This window comes from Triticum urartu, chromosome 1A (assembly GCF_056163025.1).
Source record: "Triticum urartu cultivar PI428250 chromosome 1A, HENAU_Tu73, whole genome shotgun sequence".
Taxonomy (NCBI): Eukaryota; Viridiplantae; Streptophyta; class Magnoliopsida; order Poales; family Poaceae; genus Triticum; species Triticum urartu.
The window spans coordinates 146,470,644-146,483,000 of NC_141873.1; positions in this window are offsets into that span (position 1 = coordinate 146,470,644).

Below are 12,357 nucleotides of genomic sequence, written 5' to 3' on the forward strand. Positions count from 1 at the left end.
GCCAATGAGCCTAAAATATATGTTGGGCCTTTGTAGGCTTCATGCATGGGCTATGCAAAATTGGGTACAGATTCTTTTTATTACTTCTCCGTGGAATGCACCGATCCTGGCACACGTAAATAAAATATGAATCCTAAAAAATCATAGATAAAACATGAAAGAAAATACTCTAAAATAGCCTAAACATATACAACATTCAGCAAAGGATCATAGGATCCAAAAAAATTAAATTTTGCCATCTGGATCATCAAAATGATTACTAAGAATCAACAAACAATGTCCGTCAAAGGAAAACAATATACAACATTAAACACACTTGCAGGAACTCAGTTTAGAAAGTATTAAAATACTTTCAGTATTTCACGAACCTTAGTGAGAAAAAAGGAAGAACAAAATGTCTGGTCAAATGGAAATAAGAGTAGATGTAAAAATTAGAAAATGCATATAACTTTATGAGGCTTTAAAAATGGATACAAAGGTGAATAAATAATACTCCCTCTGTAAAGAAATATAAAAGTGTTAAGATCAATCCTTCGTAAAGAAATATAAGAGCGTTTCGATCAAGTAGTGATCTAAACATTCGTATACTTCTTTATAGAGGGAGTAATATCTAATTGCCTATAATACATGTTCAAATCCATATAATAAGATTAAATAACAAAAGACGTATCAACTATCCTAAGTATAAAATATAAAAAAACTATTCTAGCCGCGCAATTGCGCGGGTGCACCCGCTAGTTTTGTAGTGATTGTAACAGTAGCAGCGGGAAAGTAAATAAGCGTAAACCAGTATATGGAAAACTCGTAGGCACCGGATCAGTGATGGATAATTATGTCGGATGCGGTTCATCATGTAACAGTCATAACATAGGGTGACACAGAACTAGCTCCAGTTCGTCAATGTAATGTAGGCATGTATTCCGTATATAGTCATACGTGCTTATGGAAAAGAACTTGCATGACATCTTTTGTCCTACCCTCCCGTGGCAGCGGGGTCCTATTGAAAACTAAGGGATATTAATGCCTCCTTTTAATAGAGAACCGGAACAAAGCATTAGGACATAGTGAATACATGAACTCCTCAAACTAAGGTCATCACCGGGAGTGGTCCCGATTATTGTCACTTCGGGGTTGCCGGATCATAACACATAGTAGGTGACTATAGACTTGCAAGATAGGATCAAGAACTCACATATATTCATGAAAACATAATAGGTTCAGATCTGAAATCATGGCACTCGGGCCCTAGTGACAAGCATTAAGCATAGCAAAGTCATAGCAACATCAATCTCAGAACATAATGGATACTAGGGATCAAACCCTAACAAAACTAACTCGATTACATGATAAATCTCATCCAACCCATCACCGTTCAGCAAGCCTACGATGGAATTACTCACGCACGGTGGTGAACATCATGAAATTGGTGATGGAGGATGGTTGATGATGACGACGGCGACGAATCCCCCTCTCCGGAGCCCTGAACGGACTCCAGATCAGCCCTTCCGAGAGGTTTTAGGGCTTGGCGGCGGCTCCGTATCGTAAAACGCGATGATTTCTTCTCTCTGATTTTTTTTCTCTCTGAAAGCAAATATATAGAGTTGGAGTTGGCGTCGGAGGGTCAACAGGGGGACCACGAGGTAGGGGGCGTGCCCTAGGGGGGGGCGTCCCCCACCCTCGTCAAAAGGGTGTGGGCCCCCTGGTCTTCATATTTGGCGAGGATTTTTTATTATTTTTTTCTAAGACCTCCCGTGGAGTTTCAGGTCATTCCGAGAATATTGTTTTCTGCACATAAAACAACACCATGGTAATTCTGCTGAAAACAGTGTCAGTCCGGGTTAGTTCCATTCAAATCATACAAGATAGAGTCCAAAATAAGGGCAAAAGTGTTTGGAAAAGTAGATACGACGAAGACGTATCAACCAGCGATGTTCGGATCTCCGAACCCCTTGAGTCGGATACCCTTCCTTTAGATGGGACTCCACGTCCCCTCAACTCGGGATCGGACATAGGGTCCGGAGAGGACTTGGATCTTCCCGGACCCGAGCTACTGACGTCGGAGCCTTTACAAGCTCCGGACACAAATTTGGCTCGAGATTTGAGTTTTAGCCCACCCACCCACCACAATCAATACTCTCCAAGTAATTCAGGACCTCCAGACATATATGACCTGATGTATGTACGGCAGCTACCTCAGGAAGCGGTCCATCACTTTTGGGCCAGGTTCCTACTTGTCAAAAACAAGATTAAAGATTGATGCGACGATGATGCAGTCCCGGTCTTTCATCGCAATTGTACCGACCAGGGAATTCGGAATGCCCTCGACTGCCATCGCATATAGAGTTTTCCGGAACTATCGCACATAGTATGAAAGTACTGCGCGACGAAAAGCACGTGGAAGGCCCAGAAAACCCAATTGGAACCTGCCGCCTTTAAGCAGTGTATTGCCTGGGCAAAACGGATACACCCTTACGAAGCATCCGACCATAAGCCCGTCGGTAAGAAAAACAAACCCTTGATGGGACACAGGTCTGTTCTTGACGAACTCCTCGATAAGCCGTGTCTGATACATGCGACGCCAAGCGCAAACTCAACTCACAGCCTCCGAGCATGTTGGGTACTCCGGCAGGTAGCTAAAAGTGGGGACGCCATCCTCACCACCGCCACTCCAGAGAAGCATTCTCCAGAAGATGATGATTTTAACGTCCATACGGTCTTCGAGACTTTCTCTTCACATAATCAACGTAAGAGGGCACTTCGCGACCTCGCCGAAGTCCACCAAGTAACCATAGTAAGCCCATGGAACGACGCGGCAATAACCTTTACCGCTGACGACGAACCAAGGGACCAATTAGTCCGAGCACCCGCCACTCTACTATTAAACCCCATTGTGGACGAATTTCAACTTGCTAAAGTTCTCATGGACGGTGGCAGTGGGCTTAACCTTATCTACGAGGACACGCTAGACAAAATGCAGGTTGATTGAACACGCGTCGAGCAAAACAGTACCACCTTTCAAGGCATCATCCCCAGTCGAGAAGCACGATGTTCGGGGAGAATTAAACTTGACGTAGTATTCGGCACGCCTGAAAATTACAGATCGGAAGAGTTGCTCTTTCACATTGTTCCCTTCAATAGCGGATACCACACCCTGCTAGGGCGGGACGCTTTTTCACACTTCCAAGCCATACCCCATTATGGTTACATGAAGCTTAAAATGCCAGGGCCCAATGGAATAATCACAGTTACGAGTGATCCAGATAAAGCACTCTGCACCGAAAACGAAACCGCATCCTTGGCCTTTGAGGCACTATCTGAAGCCTTCGTGGCCGAAGAACTAACCACCCTACGATCCACGGTGGACAAGGATGATGTGATTCTCGAGAAGAGACCTAAATCCACCTCTTTCAAGCCAGCAGATGAAATAGTTAAATTTCAAGTACACCCGACAGATCCTAATAAAACATAATCCATCAGAGTACAGCTGGATCCGACGGTAGACGCCGCCTTACGCGTGTTACTACATGAAAATTGGGACATCTTTGCCGAGGATCCCACACAGATTGGCCGAACATAGCCTTAACATAATCAAAGGGTTCAAACCAGTCAAGCAAACGTTGCGGCGACTTTCTGAACCCAAACGACAAGCTATGGGGGACGAGCTAGCCAAACTACTCGAGGCCGGGTTCATCAGAGAAATCAAACACCCGGATTGGCTAGCCAACTTGGTCCTGGTGCCGAAGAAGGATAAATCTTGGCGCCTTTGTGTCGATTTCAAATACCTCAATAAGGCCTGCCCTAGAGACCCTTTTCTGTTGCCCCTCATTGACCAGATCATTGATACGATCGCGGGACACGACTCATTGTGTTTCCTCGACGCTTACTCAGGATATCATCAGATCAAAATGAAGGGGTCCGACCAGGCCGCAATGGCGTTCATCACCCCGTATGGGCCTTTCTGCTTCAACACTATGCCTTTTGGGCTTAAAAACGCTGGTGCCACTTACCAACGCATGATTCAGACATGCTTGGAAAAACAAATCGGCAAAACAGTTGAAGCATATGTGGACGAGTAGTCATCGGAACTAAACATGTCGAATCATTGGTGGATGATCTCCGCCTCACATTTGAGAACCTCCGAACATACAACATACAGCTCAATCCGGAAAAATGCATCTTCAGCGTTCCAGCCGGGAAGCTACTAGGGTTCATTGTCTCCCACAGGGGAATTGAAGCAAACCCAGCTAAAACCCGAGCCTTGTCGCAATTGGCTACACCAATAGACTTAAAGCATGTCCAAAAGATCGCAGGGTGCGTGGCGGCATTGAGCCGCTTCATCTCCAGATTAGGGGAAAAGCATTACCACTATATAGACTGCTTAGACGCACCGAAAACTTCAAATGGATACAGCGGCCATAGCCCGATTGGAAGAAATAAAAACCTTACTAGCAGGCAACCTAATCTTGGCCACCCCAAGTGTTGGCGAGCCTATGTTGCTTTATATCTCCGCAACTCACCAGGTAGTGAGCGCCGTACTCATCGTTGAGCGAGGGGAAGACATACATAAATTCCCCATCCAAAAGCCAGTCTATTACGTATCGGAGGTCCTTACACCATGCAAACACCTATACCCTCACTACCAATAGATATCTTATGTGGTCTTTATGGAATCCTGAAAACTCTGGCACTATTTTCAAGAGTGTTCGATCACGGTGGCATCTGAAGTACCACTGAACGACATTATGAACAACAGGGACACCACCGGCCGCATAGCTAAATGGGCCATCGAGCTCTTACCATTTGAAATAACATACAAGCCTCGCCGAGCTATTAAATATGACGTGCTAGCCGACTTCGTTGTAGAGTGGACAGAAGCCAAGCTCCCTAAAGAGTACAGTTCCTACTCCAACTGGATAATGTACTTCGACGACTCTAAAATGCTAGCCGGACTGGGGCTGGCGTCATCTTGACATCCCCTACGGGGGACACAGTCCGCTACATGTTGGAAATCATGTATACAGACTCCAATAATGCAGCCGAACACGAGGCACTTCTACATGGTCTCCGCATGGATGTCTTCGTGGGCATACAATGCCTCGAGGTGCGTGGCGACTCAAGCCTCGCAATATCACAGGTAAATGGAGAGTTCAATGCAAAAGATCCAAAAATGGCGGCATGTCAAAACGCCGTATTAAAAATATTGGCTCGGTTCAACTGGCTTGAATTTCATCATGTCGCTCGAGACAGTAAGCAGGCAGCAGATATACTCACTCGCATGGGCGCCAAGCATGACCCCGTCCCACCTAATACCTTTGTGGAAAGGCTTTTCGAGCCATCCGTGGTATGGCAGGACGAGAGCGGAGATGCCAGTACGGACCTGATCATGCTCCCAGCACCCGAATACAATACAGATATCATCAGGGGTTCGGATACTGAAATAACACCCTATGCTCATGATATCTGCTACCTCTTGAGCACTGTGTTAGTTTTCCCTGAAGAGGAAGGGATGATGCAGCAAAGTAGCGTAAGTATTTCCCTCAGTTTTTGAGGACCAAGGTATCAATCCAGTAGGAGGCTACACGCGAGTCCCTCGTACCTGCACAAAACAAATAAATCCTCGCAACCAACACAAATAGGGGTTATCAATCCCTATAAGGCCACTTACGAGAGTGAGATCTGATAGATATGATAAGATAATTTTTTTTGGTATTTTTATGATAAAGATGCAAAGTAAAATAAAGGCAAAGTAAATAGCAAAGGAAATAAATAAGTAGTAGGAGATCAATATGATAAAGATAGACCCGGGGGCCATAGGTTTCACTAGTGGCTTCTCTCGAGAGCATAAGTATTCTACGGTGGGTGAGCAAATTACTGTTGAGCAATTGACAGAATTGAGCATAGTTATGAGAATATCTAGGTATAATCATGTATATAGGCATCACGTCCGAGACAAGTAGACCGACTCCTGCCTGCATCTACTACTATTACTCCACTCATCGACCGCTATCCAGCATGCATCTAGAGTATTAAGTTAAAAACAGAGTAACGCCTTAAGCAAGATGACATGATGTAGAGGGATAGACTCATGCAATATGAAGAAAACCCCATCTTGTTATCCTCGATGGCAACAATACAATACGTGCCTTGCTGCCCCTATTGTCAGTGGGAAAGGACACCGCAAGATTGAACCCAAAGCTAAGCACTTCTCCCATTGCAAGAAAGATCAATCTAGTAGGCCAAACCAAACTGATAATTCGAAGAGACTTGAAAAGATAACCAATCATACATAAAAGAATTCAGAGAAGATTCAAATATTATTCATAGATAGACTTGATCATAAACCCACAATTCATCGGTCTCAACAAACACACCGCAAAAAGAAGATTACATCGAATAGATCTCCACAAGAGAGGGGGAGAACATTGTATTGAGATCCAAAAAGAGAGAAGAAGCCATCTAGCTACTAACTATGGACCCGTAGGTCTGTGGTAAACTACTCACACTTCATCGGAGGGGCTATGGTGTTGATGTAGAAGCCCTCCGTGATCGATGCCCCCTCCGGCGGAGCTCCGGAACAGGCCCCAAGATGGGATCTCGTGGATACAGAAAGTTATGGCGGTGGAATTAGGGTTTTGGCTCCGTATCTGATCGTTTGGGGGTATGTAGGAATATATAGGAGGAAGGAGTATGTCGGTGGAGCAACAAGGGGCCCACGAGGGTGGAGGGCACGCCTGGGGGGGTGGGCGCGCCCCCCTATCTCGTGGCCTCCTGTTTCTTTTCTTGACATAGGGTCCATGTCTCTCGGGTCTTATTCATTGAGATAATCATGTTCCCGAAGGTTTCATTCCGTTTGGACTCCGTTTGATATTCCTTTTCTTCGAAACCCTAAAACAGGCAAAAAAAAACAACAATTCTAGGCTGGGCCTCCGGTTAATAGGTTAGTCCCAAAATATAAAAGTGGATAATAAAGCCCAATAATGTCCAAAACAGTAGATAATATAGCATGGAGCAATCAAAAATTATAGATACGTTGGAGACGTATCAAGCATCCCCAAGCTTAATTCCTACTCGTCCTCGAGTAGGTAAATGATAAAAAAAGAATTTTTGATGCGGAGTGCTACTTGGCATAATTTTAATGTAATTCTTCTTAATTGTGGTATGAATATTCAGATCCGAAAGATTCAAGACAAAAGTTTAATATTGACATAAAAATAATAATACCTCAAGCATACTAACAAAGCAATTATGTCTTCTCAAAATAACATGGCTAAAGAAAGTTATCCCTACAAAATCATATAGTCTGGCTATGCTCTATCTTCACCACACAAAATATTTAAATCATGCACAACCCCGATGACAAGCCAAGCAATTGTTTCATACTTTTGACATTCTCAAAACTTTTTCAATTTTCACGCAATACATGAGCGTGAGCCATGGATATAGCACTATAGGTGGAATAGAGTGGTGGTTGTGGAGAAGACAAAAAGGGAGAAGATAGTCTCACATCAACTAGGCGTATCAACGGGCTATGGAGATGCCCATCAATAGATATCAATGTGAGTGAGTAGGGATTGCCATGCAACGGATGCACTAGAGCTATAAGCATATGAAAGCTCAAAAAGAAACTAAGTGGGTGTGCATCCAACTTGCTTGCTCATGAAGACCTAGGGCATTTTGAGGAAGCCCGTCATTGGAATATACAAGCCAGGTTCTATAATGAAAGATTCCCACTAGTATATGAAAGTAATAACATGAGAGACTCTCTACTATGAAGATCATGGTGCTACTTTGAAGCACAAGTGTGGTAAAAGGATAGTAACATTGTCCCTTCTCTCTTTTTCTCTCATTTCTTTTTTTATTTGGGCCTTTTCTCTTTTTTATGGCCTCTTTTCTTTTTTTCTTTTTTTATTTTCGCCCGGAGTCTCATCCCGACTTGTGCGGGAATCATAGTCTCCATCATCCTTTCCTCACTGGGACAATGCTCTAATAATGATGATCATCACACTTTTATTTTTCTTACAACTCAACAATTACAACTCGATACTTAGAACAAAATATGACTCTATATGAATGCTTCCGGCGGTGTACCGGGATATGCAATGATACATGAGTGACATGTATGAAAGAATTATGAGTGGTGGCTTTGCCACAAATATGATGTCAACTACATGATCATGCTAAGCAATATGACAATGATGGAGTGTGTCATAATAAACGGAACGGTGGAAAGTTGCATGGCAATATATCTCGGAATGGATATGGAAATGCCATAATAGGTAGGTATGGTGGCTGTTTTGAGGAAGGTATATGGTGGGTGTATGATACCGGCGAAAGGTGCGCGGTATTAGAGAGGCTAGCAAAGGTGGAAAGGTGAGAATGCGTATAATCCATGGACTCAACATTAGTCATAAAGAACTCATATACTTATTGCAAAAATCTACAAGTTATCAAAGCAAAATATTACACGCATGCTCCTAGGGGGATAGATTGGTAGGAAAAGACCATCGCTCGTCCCCGACCGCCACTCATAAGGAAGGCAATCAAAAAATAAATCATGCTCTGACTTCATCACATAACGGTTCACCATACGTGCATGCTATGGGAATCACAAACTTCAACACAAGTATTTCTCAAATTCACAACTACTCAACTAGCATGACTTTAATATCACCATCTTCATATCTCAAAACAATTATCAAGTATCAAACTTATCATAGTATTCAACACACTCATAAGAGAAATTTTTTTATTCTTGAATACCTAGCATATTAGGATTTAAAGCAAATTACCATGCTATAAAGACTCTCAAAATAATCTTAAGTGAAGCATGAGAGATCAATAGTTTCTATAAAACAAATCCACACTACAAAAAAATACACTTCCGTGGTGATACGTGTTTGTCACAGTAGGTCGCTTTTTTTGTCATGCATGTACATCCATGACAAATTTATGACAGAATCAAGATAGTCATACTTGTGCTGTCGTAGAAGTGTTCCATGACATTACCAAAATTATCATCACAGAAGTGTCCACTTCCATGACGATAAATCACGCGTCACAGAAGTGCTTTCGTCAAGGGTGACCGACACATGGCATCCACCGTAACGGAACGCCGTTAAGCTATCGGGTCAGGTTTTGGATCCGGTAACCCGTTAACAGCCCCGACCAATGGGAAATTTCCACGTGTAAAATTCTTATTGGCCGGACGAAACACGTGTCAGCTCGTCAGTGGGTCCGATAGGCGCCTATGATACGTCGACACGTGGCACGGCCCAACAGAGGCCCATTTTTGTGAAAAGGCCGGCCCGTTTGACTTGGTCAAAAGGTGGCGGGCTGGCCCATGGAAAGCCTGTTAACGGCATGTTCGCATATAGCCCATTTACAGCCCGCTAACCCAAGGCCCGTTACGCCCTATCCGAATTAGGCCCAGTAGCGTCATCTAGGCCATCCAATATGATTCCAGCCCGTTTTCACTTCTGGCCCATGTATGGCACATGACGTCTTTCGGCCCATATGAGGCCCTATGCAACTCTTGGCCTATTAACGACCCGTGGTGAAACTGGCCCGTAATGAACAGTGTATCACTTTACACCCATTAACGGCCCGTGGTGAAACTGGCCCGTAATGAACAGTGTATCACTTTATACCCATTAATGGCCCGTTATTCCATTGGGTCGTTTCCAGCCCATGTTATCTTTCGGCCTTCTCAAAGCCCATTTATTCTTGGGCTCATTTCTAGCATTCGTTTACTTACGGCCCGTTACTGTCATTTTCTGCTTGTGGGCCAAATTCAGCTCGTGGTTACAGTCGGCCCGTTTGTGGTCCGTTAATACGTTGAGCCGTTTTCATAGCATCATCAAATACGGCCTATTAACGATGGCCCGTTACGGTCGGGCCATGAACGGACGATTCCAACTCTAGCCCGTTTACTGCCATAATGTGGCCTGTTATTGGCCCATGTTTGGCCAATCGATCATACGGCCCGTATAAGGCCCATTGATGATACGGCCCGTAGAAGGCCTACTGTTTCTACGGCCCGTAGAAGGCCTACTGTTTCTACGGCCCGTAGAAGGCCCACTGTTTCTACGGCCCGTAGGAGGCCCAGTGTCACTACAGTAAATATTAGCCCATGGTTATTGTGGCCTAGTTTTAAAAAATAGGTTATTGCAGCCACTAGTTAACCGCGGAAAAAGAACTGCAATGACTACAAGCAAACAAATAAACAAGACAACAAGGAAATAAATAAGCAAGCAACTAGCGCTGGGCTATCACAGATATTACACATATTACATCCACTGGGCATCAAAGTTCGCCACCAGTGCAAATATAGGGAACAAAGCAGCATATCATATACACTGGCCGTCAAAATTGGCCACCAGTGCAAATAAACGCGGCAGCAAAACAAGAGCATAACTGAAACAACTTCAGAAGAGCTCAAGAAACGTTATCCTGGGTATCCACCATGCTGGCAATAAGCTTAGCAAGCTGATTAGCTTTGTCCTGTTTGGCGCTAAAATCCTCCAATGCTTGCTGTTGCACCAGAAAGTATGCATCTGAATGCTCCAGGGACTTCCGCAGTCCTTCCGCTTCTTGTCGCAGCACAGTTGATCGATGTCTTTCAGCTTGTAGTTGAGACTCAAGAAACCGAACTGATTCAGACAGTGAGTTTGAATAGCTTGTGCAAGCGGTAGTGGCCAGTAACTCCAACACTAAACCAAGACAGGATGTGTCACTATCCTGAACCTTATCTGCATTACTTCCTTTACCGTTGCTTAATAAGGCACTCTTCCCCAATATTCTGTCAGCATTCTAAAAGAAGAAACAAGCAGACACATAACAAGTTTAGCATGTACTAGTATATGAAACTCATTTCATTGAACCAGTTCATTACTAAGGTGGATAGGATTAAACTACCAAGTCTTCTATTGCCAAGTACTAGTACATAATAAAAGCATCAAACAAACATATATCTATGTCCTATGATAGCAATGAAATATTAAATTAGAACAATTATTCTTCAGGTTTAGGCACTTGTTCTACATGAACAGAGTACAGTAAGACGCAAGAATATAATACTTAAAAATAGAAAATGAGCTCATAGACCTTACCACATTCTTGGTTCGGGACCAGTACAGAACAAGGCGTTCCCAGTCACCGTCCAATAAATGTGTCTCAGGAGAACGTAAGGGAATTTGATGAGTTTCTTTGCCGGTGAAGTACGTTTTCTTCAGGTAATTCCGATACTGACACCAAGCATTCTTGAAGATAGCAGAGGTATTAGCACAGGTTACCTCATCCTGAGTTTCCAAATCGGTCCTTCTCTATAGAGAAAAATGGGAAAATTTGCTGTATTATAACCATCATGGAGGTAGGATGTATGGGAGGAAGCAAAGTAATTGCCATGAATAACATTACTTACACATAACTCCTGGACAAACACCTGCAACTGGCATTTTCCTTCATCTCCAGTATAATATTTCCAAGATGGGAAGATACGCACATACGATTTAACAACATCAAATGCGATAGATGCTAAACTACGACTAGCTGGTTGTGCTTCCTCCACAGGAATAAGCGTACTAACTGGTGGAGTTGGGGTTCGCCGTGATAGTACTGGCCCTTTGGGCACTGGAGCTGCCTTACTAACTGCTCTTGTTTGGGAGCTCTGTGGTGGAGATGGTGCTGTGTCAACAGGAACTGGGTTACTATCGGTTGGGGTTGGGGTTAGATTGGGTGAAGCTGGTTCTCTGTCCATCATAGTAGGGGTACAATCTGCGAGAGTTTGGGTTATGTGTGGTAGGGCTGGTTCTTGTGCATGTACAACCGGGGTGCTATCTCCACCAAGAGGTAGCACTGTTTTATTTGAAGACCGTGTTTTTAGTCCGCTAGATACTGGCATCACCCGCTCCAATTCAAATGGCTGATAAACAGGAAACATAGTTGAATGTACAGACATTGTATGAGAGACAGATGCAATAGATAGTGTGGAAAAAGAGGGCATGAAATAGTTGACATGTATATTGTTTAACTAAAACGGATAGCATGACATAATTTCACATATATGATGTCTATCTAAACTGGATAGCATAGCATAACATAATTCAAAGATATGATGAATAACTAAACAGGATTGCATGACATAATTCACCTACATGCATAATTCACCTACATGTTATCTAAGTAATCAGGATCCATCATTTAATTCACATATGTGATTTATATGCTAAACAGAGGGCATTCGATGTGATGTCTGAACTAAGAACATGGTGTTGAATATTGTGTATATGATGTCTAAACTATGCAATGGAAGACACCGTATGCATGATATGAGCAGTATAACCGTGCCAAGTTAGAGCA